The sequence below is a fragment of the Cervus elaphus genome, chromosome 7, assembly GCF_910594005.1.
Source record: "Cervus elaphus chromosome 7, mCerEla1.1, whole genome shotgun sequence".
In the NCBI taxonomy this organism is placed as follows: Eukaryota; Metazoa; Chordata; class Mammalia; order Artiodactyla; family Cervidae; genus Cervus; species Cervus elaphus.
This window is the reverse complement of record NC_057821.1, coordinates 11,662,237-11,677,073: the sequence shown is the minus strand read 5'-3', so window position 1 is coordinate 11,677,073 and position 14,837 is coordinate 11,662,237. Positions and strand designations below refer to the sequence as shown.

Sequence of the window (14,837 nt, the reverse complement as noted above, 5' to 3'; positions counted from 1 at the left end):
CAAAGATTTTCTCCTCAACTTTTTGTTTTGAAACTTTTCAAATCTACAGCAAATTGAAAAAATCATTATAACCAGTAAAATCTTATATATCCTTCAGATTTACCAATGATCATCTGCTCCCCTACCACACAAGTTTTTCTCAATCACTTAAAATTTAACAACACTTAACCCAAGTTACTTTAGCAAGCACGTTCTAAGAATGAGAACATTCTCTTAAAAAAACACACAGCAGCATTGCTCTCACATCTAAGAAAATGAATATTTGTATAATACTAATATATAATCAATAATCAAATTTACTCAATTGGCCTACTATTTTCCTGCATAATCTTTTTTGGGATCCATAATTCAATCTAGGCGCATTCCTTATATTTGGCTGTTCTTAATCTTTCATATTCTGCACCCTGCTGTCCCTACCCACACAATTTGGGGGACTGTTGTTTTACATGAAATTGACTTTTTTTTAAAAGTCAGAGAAGGGAACTCTCCTACACTGTTGGTGGGAATATAAATTAGCACAGCCAACTATGAAAAACAGTATGGAGGCTCCTTCAACTAAAAATAGAGTTATCATATGACCTAGCAATCCCACTCCTGAGCACATATCCAGAAAAGACAAAAACACTAATTCAAAAACATACACGCACCCCAATGTTCACAGCAGCACTATGTACAATAGCAAAGACACGAAAACAACCCAAGGGCCCATCAACAGACGACTGGTTTAAGGAAATATGATATATAGATACAGACACACACACACACACACACACACAGAATACTACTCAGCCATAAAAAAGAATGAAATATAACCATCTGCAGCAACATAGAGGATAGACCTAGAGAATTTCATACCAAGTCAGAGAAAGACAATGATGATACCACTTACATGTGGAATCTGAAAAATAATACAAATGAACCTATATACAAAACAGAAATAGACTGCCAGACATGGAAAACAAACTTTGGTTATCGAAGCGGAAAGAGGAGGGGTGACAAATTAGGAGAACGGGATTAACAAATACAAACTACTATACATAAAATAGATAAGCAACAAGGATTCACTATCTAACACATACAAAAACATTCAATAATCACATAGGAAAATAATCTGAAAAAATACATAACTGAATCACTTTGCTGTGCACTAATAAAATATTATAAATCAACTATACTTCAATAAAAATAAAAATTATTTTAAATTAAAAAGTCTAGGTTAGTTCTAACATCCATCTCATTGTTTCCATGTGATGAGGTACAAGTTAAATTTTCTTTAAACAAGAATACAGTTGTGTCCTTCAAACTGCCATCACATCAGAGGCACCTAATGCCAGGCTACCCCACTACAGGGAATGTCTGATTATGTGGTTAAAGCGGTGACAACAGGTCTTTCTGTTGTAAAGAGAGATCTGATATCCTATCTCCCAATAACTTTTCACCCAGTGGTTTCAGCATCTATTGATGATTCTTGCCCGAACCAATTTTAATATTTGGGACTACAAAATGATGACTTTCTAATTTTATCATTCTTCCTACATTTACTGTCTAGCATTCTTCTGTTAAGTAGAACTACTACTTCACTCTCCCTTTATCTTTCTTTTTAAGTATAATTATGAACTCAAAGATTTATTTTAATCTAATGTATTAAAATGACCTATTACCATCTTTCTTTCTTTTTTTTTTTTAACTTCTCCAACTATGGGTTCAAATTATCCCAGGTATGGCTAGTGGGATTCCCTTCAAGCCTTCATCTGTCATTTAAACACAATTCTACTGGTTTTTTGAGGCTACTTCCTATATAAGTTTTCTAAGCTCATCTTTCACCATCTCTGACCCTGACTTACAATCAGCCAATTCTCCAGAAGCCTTTCTTCTTTTTAGTGGACAAAAGCATTTATAAATCAAGATCTGATCACCAGGTGTCTTATCTATTGGGGTGTCACAGTCTACTGAAATGGTTTAGAAGCAAACCTGAAGATTTTTTAAAACACAAACTGATATTTTCACCTCAAATTTGACATTATGGTTTTTCTTTACTTATTTTATCTTAGTACTATATCTTTTCTCTCACAATGAAAATCTTGGTTCATAATTCAGTTTTAAAACTATAATATTAATGTTACTAACATTTAAACCCACTAAGTTTAAGTGTCTTTTGGGGGCTAATTTTTTTTGTCCTTGAATTACATTTCACTAGGGATGTATAGTCAGCATACTATGTTTATTTTTAGGTATATTATTTTATTCTGTATGTCCTGTAATCTAGGTTCATTTTTGTTTTTTAATCATTCAATCATAGCTTATTTTTCATTATTTTAATTTTTGATCATGTAAAACATTTACATGGTTCAAAAGTTAGTGTTACAAAAAAGGAATGCTCAAAGATGTCTCTCCCTTCCCCTCCATTATTTTCCTATCTATTCCCTACACATAACTAGTTTTATTAATTTGTTTATCCTTTGTGTTTCTCTTTATAGATAATGTGTGTACATACATATAAATTTTTAATTCTTCTGTTTCTCACACAAAAGATAGAATACCATATCCAGTTCTGTACTTTGCTATTTTTCTTTATAATATATCTCAAATTCACCCCATAGGAGTGATTAGAAATCTTCCTCATTCTTTTAATTTTAATACTCAACTCTTAGATGTTAATAAAACTAAAGTTCTACCTATTAAAGAAAAGAAAGGGCATAAAACAGGGTGAATGATGTATAACAGGTAGAAAAGTAACAGTGAAAAGGCACTTTATTAGTATAAGAAAGGAGTGGAGGGGTAGACCAGCCAGGTTAGAGTGAAGGATTAATACAAAAGGGTGGGAGAAAACAAGAGTAACCATCACACCAAAGAACTCCAGGGAACCCCATGCACGCCATCATTTAAGGAGCTATACAACACACAACTTAGATGGCTGTATAGAACAGCCCTAGGAGAACACAGGTTGAAAAACAAGTTGCAGATAATTTACAGAGGCCTTGAATTATAAAGTAAAATAGAGTTAAGGGCTTTGTCCTGTAGGTGAAGTTTATACATAGAGAAGTTTCATATTCAACATGTTACTTTAAAATAAATATAACCACAGATGGACAAGTAGAGTAAGAGGTTACTGGAACTGTCTAGTCGTGAAAGGAGCTCAGTGGGTTGACAGCAAGAAGGGTAGTACCTAGGAGATGTAGGAGAGAAAGGCAAAGCGCCTCTGATTCCGCAGCCTCTCCTTCATTTTCGTGTATGAATTGCTAGCAGAGGCCAGGCTAGCAGATTGGGAGACAAAAGCACAAGGACAGTAGTGACAAGATTATAACTGCCTAGATATATTTCCCTGTCTTCTCTACTTGAAATTCCTAACTTACTGCTCTTATAAACTTTCTGTCAATAAACTTAGGTCTAAAAACAGCTTTTGTGCCAGAAGAGACTATATTACATTTACCTGAATTTAAATTAAGACTTAAAGACCTTACATTCAATTTGTAACTGACTAAAGGCCTTTAACCTTTTAACATGTTCTTTTTTTGTTTTAGTACTTCAATTGCCTACCAAGCCAATCTTAAAGTACTCAAAAAACCTTCGTAAATCCTTAAACTTAGATTCATTAATTTATCTGAAGTTTTTAAATACTGCAACCCCTTTCAAGATGCAAAGTTTTCTTACATCCTTAAATAACCAAATCTAAACCCAATTACTCAAGAACACATTTTACATTAGAATCACTAATTAATCAGTTGAGATTCAATATGCCAAATTACCACAGTCCATCTTAAGTCTAACCTTTGTTGATTTTAACATATATCATTTGCTACATGTTATTCTAAGTACTTTATAAATGTCATTGAAATTAATACTAACAAAAACAACAAAAACCCTCTATGAAGTAGCTGCTATTATTATTCTCATTTACAGATGAGGAAACTGAGGAATAAAAAAGTTAAGAAAAGTTCTCACAGTCACACAGCTAATAAATAGTACAGCTAGGCTTCAAACACAGGCTTCTGGCTTCACAGTCAAACGCATGGTACCCTTAAGCTGTGTTATCTCTGCCTATCGGAGATTTACTTCTGATTTACAGTCTTGAGTTCCTGAGTTCAATTTAAGACCTTACTTAATTCTGCTATAACTCAACTTTATTATCTAAAAACAGAGTAGATCAAATTCTGTAATTTCCACACAGGGTGCTTCTATCTTTTGATGGATTCAACTAGTTATGCTCATTCTAATGACAACTTTAAGCTAGGAACAATCCAAGGTATGTAACAGGAAGAGACACTGAAGTTAAGATTACTTAATGGCAAACTTCCAGGAAATTTCCAAGAGCTATAATATTAGCAGTAATGTCTTAAAACAGTACAAGGGAGTACAATTTTTAAAATTTTAAATGTATTATTCAATATAGTAGGCCATTTGATAAGAAAGGCTGAGTTCTTGTATAGCAAGATCTGAAGGTCTTAGAGGACAGATCTATGAAGTAATAGAACAAATGTTGAAAATTCTGGAGACAATCCACAGTCACTGTGTCAGAAAATGATTCAAGGACCAGTATTAATCAGTGTTGAAAGTTTTCACTGACATAGCAAAAATGAGGGCAATGGAGATAATGTAACACATGCACACAAACATACAAACACAATTATTACCCTAATTCTAAGACAACTGACATTGACTAAGACATCAATCTAATAACAGTGATTCAAGAAAGTACTATCATATTAATACATACATGATTTTAAGACATGGCCCGATTTAAAAAATATTAAAATGTGAACTAAAGAATTGTGGCAGATGTTAGTTTAATGCTTTCTTGGTACCTAAACTAAGTTTTACTTCATTTTTTATATTAAATGTCTTTTCTTTTATAAAATAATGGTGACAAAAAATGATAGGTGTTTTGTTTTTAAATGCTGGTCACCTGATGATGGGCTAATTTTACCCCCATGACAATAAATGTCAAAAAAAACCTGGGGTCCAAATCACCTTCCATCTAGGACTACAAAAACACTATTAGTTCAGTCCAGTCTAGCTAAAAATATTCCAAAATAAAGAATCTCTTGCTTATTATTAGCTCACCCTATTGTTGGCCACTAATGCTTGGGGGGAAAAATTTTTTTTTCCCTTTGTGCCAAGCTGAAGTCTGCCTTCCTCCCTGCTCCCACCGTGACTTCCATGCACTGGTAAGCCCTATCGCCTAGAATAATGCATCCATCAGAATGGGATGGGTGAAACCAAAAAAGGAAAAAAAAAAAAACACAAAAAACCCACATCCGTTTGAAGGCATCAGACAACTAGCAAGAGAGCCAAGACTGTGGAGGAGCTGTGATGGTCAGTTTTATATGGCAACCCACAGGCTACAGTCCTAGTTATTCAGTCAAACACTAATTTAGCTGTTACTGTATTTAATCATTTTAGGTTAAATAAAGAAGATTATCCTAGATAATGTGGGTGAGCCTGACCCAACCAATTCCAAGGCTTTAAGAGCAGAACTGAGGTTCTCTGAGGAAGAAAAAATTTGACTGGAATGCTGCTTCAACTCCTGCCCAGAGTCCCAAGCCTGCCCTTCCTGATGTCCTAGTCCGATCTCCACATGGCATATACTAACACCCTTCAACAGATAGCTTACTATATATGTGCCTGTATTTATATACAAATAGATGATATGGATTATTTTGATGGTATATAAATAATACATAGAACCATAATACACAATTAAAACCATCCTTTAAAGAAAAATTCCAGGACCAAGTGGCTTGACTAGCAAATTCTTCCACATCTTTAAAGGAAGAAATTATATCAATCTTATCAATATAAACTGTTCCAGAGAACAGGAAAAGAGGGCATACATCCCAATTCATTTTCTGAGGCCAGCATGTAACACTGGCTCAAAACTTCACTAGGCCATTACCAAAAAGCATGATGGACCACTTTTTCTCATAAGCACAAAAATCCTATACAAATTATTTTTTTTTAAAAATCACCCCCCCCCCAAAAATCAAACCCAGATACGTAAAAAAGGATAATACATTATTACAAAGGTCGGCTTAACATTCTAAAAATTAATTCATCACATGAAAAGACTAAAAAATGTTTTATAATAACTAAAATAGCATGAAATAGTATTGACAAACTAGATTTCAAAAAGGCAAGTTGAAACAATTTAGTCATAGAAAAAGATTTAAAATATTAATATTCTTCCTTAACTACAGGCTTATTGTATGAGATTTTTAAAAAACTGTTTTATTGAATATGCCAAAGTCTCTAAAATGAATGTGTTAACTACTTTTAAAATGAGAAAAAAAAAAAAAAAGGAAAACATACCTCTAAAAACAGGGAACTCTTCAAGAAAATGGTGGAGTTTTTAAAAAAAAATCTTAGAATACTTTAAATTTTTTAAAGTTTAAGAAGAAAGTGACATATCACTACTTAAGAGATCTTGAGTGCTCGCTTCGGCAGCACATATACTAAAATTGGAACGATACAGAGAAGATTAGCATGGCCCCTGCGCAAGGATGACACGCAAATTCGTGAAGCGTTCCATATTTTTTAGACATACAGATGGCTAACAAACACATGAAAAGGTGCTCAACATCACTCATTATTAGAGAAATGCAAATCAAAACCACAATGAGGTACCATTACACACCAGTCAGGATGGCTGCTATCCAAAAGTCTACAAGCAATAAATGCTGGAGAGGCTGTGGAGAAAAGGGAACCCTCTTACACTGTTGGTGGGAATGCAAACTAGTACAGCCACTATGGAAAACAGTGTGGAGACTCCTTAAAAAACTGGAAATAGAACTGCCATATGACCCAGCAATACCACTTCTGGGCATACACACTGAGGAAACTAGATCTGAAAGAGACACATGCACCCCAATGTTCATCGCAGCACTGTTTATAATAGCCAGGACATGGAAGCAACCTAGATGCCCATCAGCAGATGAATGGATAAGGAAGCTGTGGTACATATACACCATGGAATTTTACTCAGCCGTCAAAAAGAATTCATTTGAACCAGTCCTAATGAGATGGATGAAACTGGAGCCCCTTATACAGAGTGAAGTAAGCCAGAAAGATAAAGAACATTACAGCATACTAACACATATATATGGAATTTAGAAAGATGGTAACGATAACCCTATATGCAAAACAGAAAAAGAGACACAGAAATACAGAACAGACTTTTGAACTCTGTGGGAGAAGGTGAGGGTGGGATGTTTCAAAAGAACAGCATGTATACTATCTATGGTGAAACAGATCACCAGCCCAGGTGGGATGCATGAGACAAGTGCTCCGGCCTGGTGCACTGGGAAGACCCAGAGGAATCGGGTGGAGAGGGAGATGGGAGGGGGGATCGGGATGGGGAATAAGTGTAAATCTATGGCTGATTCATATCAATGTATGACAAAACCCACTGAAATGTTGTGAAGCAATTAGCCTCCAACTAATAAAAAAATTTAAAAAAAAAAAAAAAAGAGATCTTGACATTTTCCCCCATCTAGATTCAAGAGGAAATATTAGGAATACCAGACAAATTAGGAATTTAGGTTAAATACATGAAACAGTTTCTCAAGCAGATTAAGCAATAGGATAACAGAATAATCTTGACAGCTTTAAATTCAACACAAGGACTTAATGTGGAGGCATGATGTGCTTCCTAGGGTACTCAACAGCAAGTTCTAAGGAACAGGTGGAAGGTAGGACAGGTGAGTAGGCACAGGATAAAGGATGATGTTCAAGTCCCAAGGCAGAGGACGCTCAACAATAAGGACAACAGAACGTTCAGATGGTGTTAGTTGCTCAGTCGTGTCCAACTCTCTGTGACCCCATGGACCGTAGCCCACCAGGTTCTCCTGGAATTCTCCATGGAATTCTCCAGGCTAGAGTGGGTTGCCATTCCCTTCTCCAGGGGATCTCCCCTACCCACGGATCAAACCCAGGTCTCCTGCACTGCAGGCAGAGTCTTTACCGACTGAGCCACCAGGGACAGATTACCTGGCATTTAAATTACCTAGCATTTAATTCCCTAAACAGACTGTTATGAGCTAAATTAAATCGTGTTTCCCTAAAAATCTGCATGTTGAAGTCTGTTACCCTAAATCCTCCTTTAAAGAGGTGGTGGCTCTTTGAAAGAGTGGACACGACTGAGCGACTAACACTTTTCAAGATTAAATGAAGTCACTGAAGTGAAGTTTCTCAGTCGTGTCCAACTCTTTGCAACCCCATGGACTGCAGCCTCCCAGGCTCCTCCGTCCACGGGGTTTTCCAGGCAAGAATACTGGAGTGGGTTGCCATTTCCTTCTCCAGGGGATCTTCCCGACTCAGGGATTGAACCCAGGTCTCAAGCATTACAGGCAGACACTTTACCCTCTAAGCCACCAGGGAAGCCCTGATGAAGTCATTAGTGGGCCCTAATCCAATACAACTGGTGTCCTTTTAAGCAGAGATGAGGACGAGAGAGGCACAGAGGGCAGACAGACCATGTGAAGACACAGGGAGAAAGCAGCCACCTACAAGCGAAGGAGCAAGTCCTAAGAAGAAACCAACCTCACCAACACCTTGAACTTGGGCTTCCAGCCTCCAGAAATTCTACTGTTTAAGCCACAGTTTGTGGTACTTTGTAATGACAGTCCCAGCAAACTAATACCGGAGAAGGCAATGGCACCCCACTCCAGTACTCTTGCCTGGAAAATCCCATGGATGGAGAAGCCTGGTAGGCTGTGGTCCATGGGGTTGCTAAGAGTCGGACACGACTGAGCAACTTCGCTTTCACTTTTCACTTTCATGCACTGGAGAAGGAAGTGGCAACCCACTCCAGTGTTCTTGTCTGGAGAGTCCCAGGGACGGGGGAGCCTGGTCTATGGGGTCGCACAGAGTCGGAGACGACTAAAGTGACTTAGCAGAAGCAGCAGCAGACTAATACACAGATATAACTGCAGAAATTAAAATGTTATCCTTTCCCACCAAAAGAGATTTAAGGCAAATACACTAAAGGAATCTTACACATGGTTTTAAGGTATATACTGTGGCCTTCCTATAGAAGTATAGATCATTGGTTGTTTTATTCTGAGAGTTGAACTTTCTCTAGTAACCTTAACCAGATCATGTCACAGATCTTTCTACTACAACCCAGGGCTTTCCAAAATTTTAGTAAGCCCTGCCTCCCCCATGTTACAGTAAGAAAAGAGATAAAGTTTAATTTATATCTACACTATAAAAGCCTTAACATTTCAACACTCAAAAGGACAATCTAAATCTAAAGAAAATATCAACAGTATCTTATTTTTAAAAAACCAATTAACAGTCAGCATCTCCTGAGAACTCACAACAGTCAGGTGCAGAACAAAGCATTTTACATGAATTAACTCAATCCTAATAACCCTCTGAGGTAGCTACTATTACCACCTCTATTTCAGAGAAAGAAACTGATGAATATCCAAGCTAGTAAATGAAAGAGCTAGGATTTAAACTCAGGAAAAACTGGCTCCAAAGCCCACATTCTTAACCACTGCCCAGCGAAGAATAAGGAGGGCACTACTGAGCATAAATATTAATTGATGGAGTCAAAGTTTGAACGCTGGCTCAGCCACTTACAAGGTTTATGACTTTGGGCAAACTCAAGGCTATGGTTTTTCCAGTGGTCATGTATGGATGTGAGAGTTGGACTATAAAGAAAGCTGAGCACCGAAGAATTCATGCTTTTGAACTATGGTGTTGGAGAAGACTCTTGAGAGTCCCTTGGACTGCAAGGAGATCCAGCCAGTCCATCCTAAAGGAGATCAGTCCTGGGTGTTCATTGGAAGGACTGATGCTGAAGCTGAAACTCCAATACTTTGGCCACCTCATGAGAAGAGTTGACTCATTGGAAAAGACCCTAATGCTGGGAGGGATTGGGGGCAGGAGGAGAAGGGGGTGACAGAGGATGAGATGGCTAGATGGCATCACTGACTTGATGGACATGAGTTTGGATAAACTCCGGGAGTTGGTGATGGACAGGGAGGCCTGGCGTGCTGCGGTTCATGGGGTCGCAAAGAATCGGACATGACTGAGCGACTGAACTGAACTGAAGTTCTTTATGTCTTAGATTCGTTGGCTATAAAATGGAGGTAATTAAAAAAAAAAAAAAAAAATGGAGGTAATTAAATGAGAAATGTAGACACGTTGAGCGAAGTGTCTGGTACAAAACAATGTCTAATTAATCGGGTACATAACAATGTCTACTAATCAATCCGGTACACAACAGTGTCTACTAATTAATAAGTCCTTATTATTTCTTTTTTTGGCCACACCCAAGTGAGAGCTGAATCTTAAGTTTCCCCACCAGGGATGAAACCCTCACTCCCTGCTGGGGAAGTGAAGAGTCTTAACCACTGGACTGCCAGGAAAGTTCCAAATCCTTACTATTTCTAATTCTACTTTCATGACTATACAAGAACAATCCAAAAACGTCTACTTTGGGGACTCTAAGAAAAAATAGCACGGGGTTCTCTTCTTTCAGCTATACTTCTTTTGTTCCTACCATTCCAGAAATGCATATACTATTCTAATAATCTCATTTCTCCTAAGAGGTATACGGAATCAGATTAGCAGTTAGATCAGTCTTACTTTCTGTCTCCAACAGAGATACCTCATAATTTGAGTAAGGACAACAGTATAGTTACATGGCAAGTTCAAAAAATTCTGGACTTTGCTCAAACATCCAACATTTAATAAAAATTCAATGTACTTATCTTAACCTTTACTGAATTTAAAAAAATACCAACTTCACAACATTTCTTACAAGATAACTCTTTGCTCATTATTTCAAGCTTCAGAATTCCTTATTTTAGTATTCCCACTCTTCCTGATTTATGTGGTTAGAACACACTCTTCTTCCATCTCCATTTTTCCAAATACTGCTTTTGTATTCATGTTAAAGTCTCAGTTTTCTTCATCTACTTATAACTGAATTTTTCTAAACCTTTTCCATTTTTGAAGCATTTGTCTTGAGATGATTTAGTGGGAAGAACACTGGGCTAGGAGCCAGGGGTCCTCACTCTGCCATCTCATCTCTTAGATTCCTCATCTTAAAAGGCAAGAGGACTGCACCATATAAATTTTTAATAGGTTCCCTTATATCTCTAAGCCTCATAGTTCCATGACTCTGGGTCTTCCCACTAGAAATCATTCAGCATTACAACAATTTCCCTACACTTTTTACTGCAGTTAGCCAAGGAGGGTTAGGCATGTACAGATTCAAGGGCAGAGGAAGACGCGATAATCAGGAAGCCCAGGGTTATAGAAGGAAAGACAACAGTATTTTGTGAATCAACAGAAATAGGTTAGTATGAAAAGTGAGACACTAAGAAGAAACCAAAGACAAAAAAAATGTCAGAAAACAACATAGCCTAACTCTAACCTCATCACTATACATCTATTAATATTTGAAGGGCTAAGAAACAGAAAAAGCTTTTGGCAGCAGAGGTTATCCAGCCTTCATATTTGCCTCAAGGGAGCAACGCAACTCTGTGACATCTTTGTAATGGTGTTGCTAAAATGGCCTACTACAAAATAGGCATTACTGGGGTATCTGATGACTGAATTAATGTTCAGATGAACTGAAAGCCCTCGTAAATGCTACTGGTACTGCTACATAACAGGAAATCTGAGTTCAAGGCCATGGGAATTACACAGCATTAGCTGTCCTGGTTCTAAAGGGAAGAAGACTGAAATTAGTTGGGAGGGGGGAGATTTAGCCTAATGGCATTTCTAATGAGCTGATGATACTGGAAGCAGGCCCCCGAAAGATAAAAGGACAGATTAACAGACACAGACTACCTCCAAGGCAGGCTTCCAATGTGGGGCTAATGGTAAAGAACCTACCTGCCAATGCAGGAGACATCAGAGAGGCAGGTTCGATCCCTGGGTTGGGAAGATCCCCTGGAAGGCACAGCAACCCATTCCAGTATTCTTGCTGGAGAATCCCATGAACAAAAGGAGCCTGGCGGGTTATGGCCCATCGGGTCACAGAGTTGGACATGACTGAAGCAACTTAGCACACAGAACGCATCTCTAAGGCATTAGAATATGTATTTCCTACGCCAATGTCCTGGTAGCTCAGACGGTAAAGAATCCGCCTGAAATTCGGGAGACCTGGGTTTGATCCCTGGGTTGGAAAGATCCCCTTGAGAAGAAAGAGCTACCCACTTCAGTATTCTGGCCTGGAGAATTCCATGGACTATATAGTCCATGGGGTCGCAAAGAGTCAGACACAACTGAATGACTTTCACTCACTCACCCTGATGGCAGAGTCCAAGAAAGCACTCTTTAGTTTCCTTCTAAAGACTCAGAACTTCTTGGCTTATCACTGGTTAGGGGGCAAAGGAGAATAAAAATCAACGAAAGGATAAGGAAGTTGGCCAGTTCTAAAAATTATCAGGCCAGTCTATTTTGCTGTTTCGCTAAGTGTGGTCCCTGGATCATCAATAACAGACCAAGAAAGCGGGTGCTGGCTTAACATGCAGACTCAGGACCCATCACTGATTTCCAGAATCAAATTTCTGAGAGTAGTACAAATAAAAACCACATGAGTTATCACTGCACACCTCTCAGAATGGCTATCATCAAAAAGAACACAAACAAATGTTGGCAAGGATGTGGAGAAAAGAGAATCTTCTTACACTATCGGTCAGAATGTAAATTGGTGCACCCACTATGGAAAACAGTGTGGAAGTTTCTCAAAAATGAAAATCAGATCTACTATGTGACCCAGCAATTCCACTCCTGGCTATACATCTGAAAAAAACAACAAAATCACTAATTGGAAAAGATACATGTACCCTAATGTTCATAGCAGCATAATTTACAATTGCTAAGATATGGAAGGAGCCTAAATGTCAATCAACAGATGAGTGGATAAAGAAGTAGGAAATATATGCCATGGACTAATACTCAACTAAAAATGAAAAACAAAATTTTGCCATTTGCAACAACATGAATGGACTCGGAGGGCTTTATGCTAAGTGAAAAGTCTGACAGAGAAAGATAAATACTGTATGGTATCACTGATATGTGGAATGTAAACAAAAAATACAACCAATATATAACAAAAAAGAAGCCAACTCACAGATATAGAGAAAAAACTAGTGATCATAGGGTAGCAGTGGGAAGTACAAACTACCAGGTGAAAGACAGGTTCGAGGATGTACAGTACAACACAGGAAATCTAGCCAATATTTTGTAATAACTGCAAGTGGAAAGTAATCTTTAAAATTATATAAACAATTTTAATATATACAAAAAACAGGTAGATGGGTATTTACATTTTCAAGGCGCAAATTCATGTTTAACAACCGTCCCAGACTTTGCAGGGAGGGTGAGAATAAGTTGAGGATGAAGTTCTTTTGACTGGATTCATCAAATTCAGCTGCGATAACAACACTGTTTGGAGACCATTAAAAACTTAATTTCTCAGGTAACAGCTGCTGCTAGTTGTTTAACAGCTAACAGGGGGACAATTAAAGGGCCTGAAAAATGCATTTTCATAACCCGGTTTAACAGTTCGTTGCCGCCTGTTTATCTTGTTAGTTTGTTCAATGGTTTCTCGTTTAAAAATAAATCGGGATCAATCCCGGAATTTTCAGAAAGAAGCACAAACTCCAAAAGAGAAGAGATTTTTTGAAAAGTGCAGAACTAATCAAACTGAAGACACTCAACGCCATAAAAAGTAAGGTTTTATTTAAAAGAAAATTACCAGTTCAGTCTCCCCCAGCTCTTCAGCACCGATGAAAGCTGGTAATTTGTGGGTGGCAGAGAAGGAAGACTTTGAAGAAGGGGTGCAAAGAGCGACAAGTCCGACCCAACTACCTAATTTTTAGTGAATTCAATGAATTGACAGAAAAAAACAAAACAAAACAAAACCACGTAGGCAAGTGTTTTATCAATAAACACTCCCGGGCTCTCATTATTTCTCCTCCTTTGGGATAAAAACACCAAAGGCCTGCAAGAAAGTCAAGTTATACTTCAGCTGTCCCCCGACTGTGTAGACGTCTGTCCACGCAAAGCGACTGCCCCCCCACCCCCCCGCCCCTTCCCCGGATTACTAGGTTTTACCCTCAGCACGGAAACCGGCGCCTGGAACCCGTTTGCCAACGTTTTTCCTAGAGATGACTGCAGCGCCGCGGCCTTTCGATGGGGTTACGACCCGGAGGGCTGCCGCCCGAGCGCCGTCCTGAGGAGCGGGTCCCCTTACCCCCCGACACAAAGACACCTCCCGGGGCCCGGCCCGCCGCTGCCGCACTCGCCCCGCCGGTTCTTCGCGTCGGACCACTTACCTGACGCTCCCGCCGCGCTCCAGAGCCCGGGGCCCGAATCCGCCCGGGAGGCGCGCGCGCTCACGGCGCCGCCAGCAGCAGCCGCGGGGACCGGCCGTGCCGCAGGGCGCGCACCCCGCACCCCCCTGCCCCGGCCCGCGCGGCCACGCGGCTGAGTCACCCGGCGCTTCACGTTAAGAGTCCCCCTCGCCGCGCAGGGCACGCCGGGAAGGCCGGGCTCCGGCCCGCCCCCTGGGCCGCAGGCCACCCGGTGTCCCCTTTCCTTCCTGACACGCCCCACGGCGCCAGGGAGGGCGCTCCCCCACTTGCACAGCCACGAGAGGTCAATTTCTGAGCTGCGGATGCCCTGTTTCAATTATTGAAAGTCTGAAACGGATAAGTTAGTAGTTACCTGAATTGCGAAATAAGCGCGCGCAGCCCCGGGACAGCCAACGAGTGAGTGTGTGAAAGTCGCTCAGTCGTGTCCGACTCTTTCTTGGGACTATACAGTCCCTGGGATTCTCCGGTCCTGGATACTAGAGTGGGCAGCCGGTCCCT

At 39.4% G+C, this 14,837-nt stretch overlaps 1 protein-coding gene and 1 non-coding gene across 5 annotated transcripts in view; one reads left to right on the top strand and one right to left on the bottom strand.

Moving 5' to 3' along the window:
* KCTD20 (potassium channel tetramerization domain containing 20) overlaps positions 1–14,464 on the bottom strand; it is a 39,483-nt gene extending 25,019 nt beyond the window's left edge. For 3 of the 4 annotated variants that reach the window (XM_043907304.1, XM_043907302.1, XM_043907306.1), the window contains exon 1: positions 14,301–14,464. The gene's annotated coding sequence lies outside the window, so the exon portion shown is untranslated. Of the gene's footprint in view, positions 1–14,079; positions 14,105–14,300 lie in introns of those variants that run through there. The other variant, XM_043907305.1, reaches the window with a different exon arrangement.
* Positions 6,426–6,532, top strand: LOC122697934. Its single transcript, XR_006342255.1, has one exon. It is a non-coding gene; the product is annotated as a U6 spliceosomal RNA (small nuclear RNA).
* Positions 14,465–14,837: the final 373 nt, after the last annotated feature.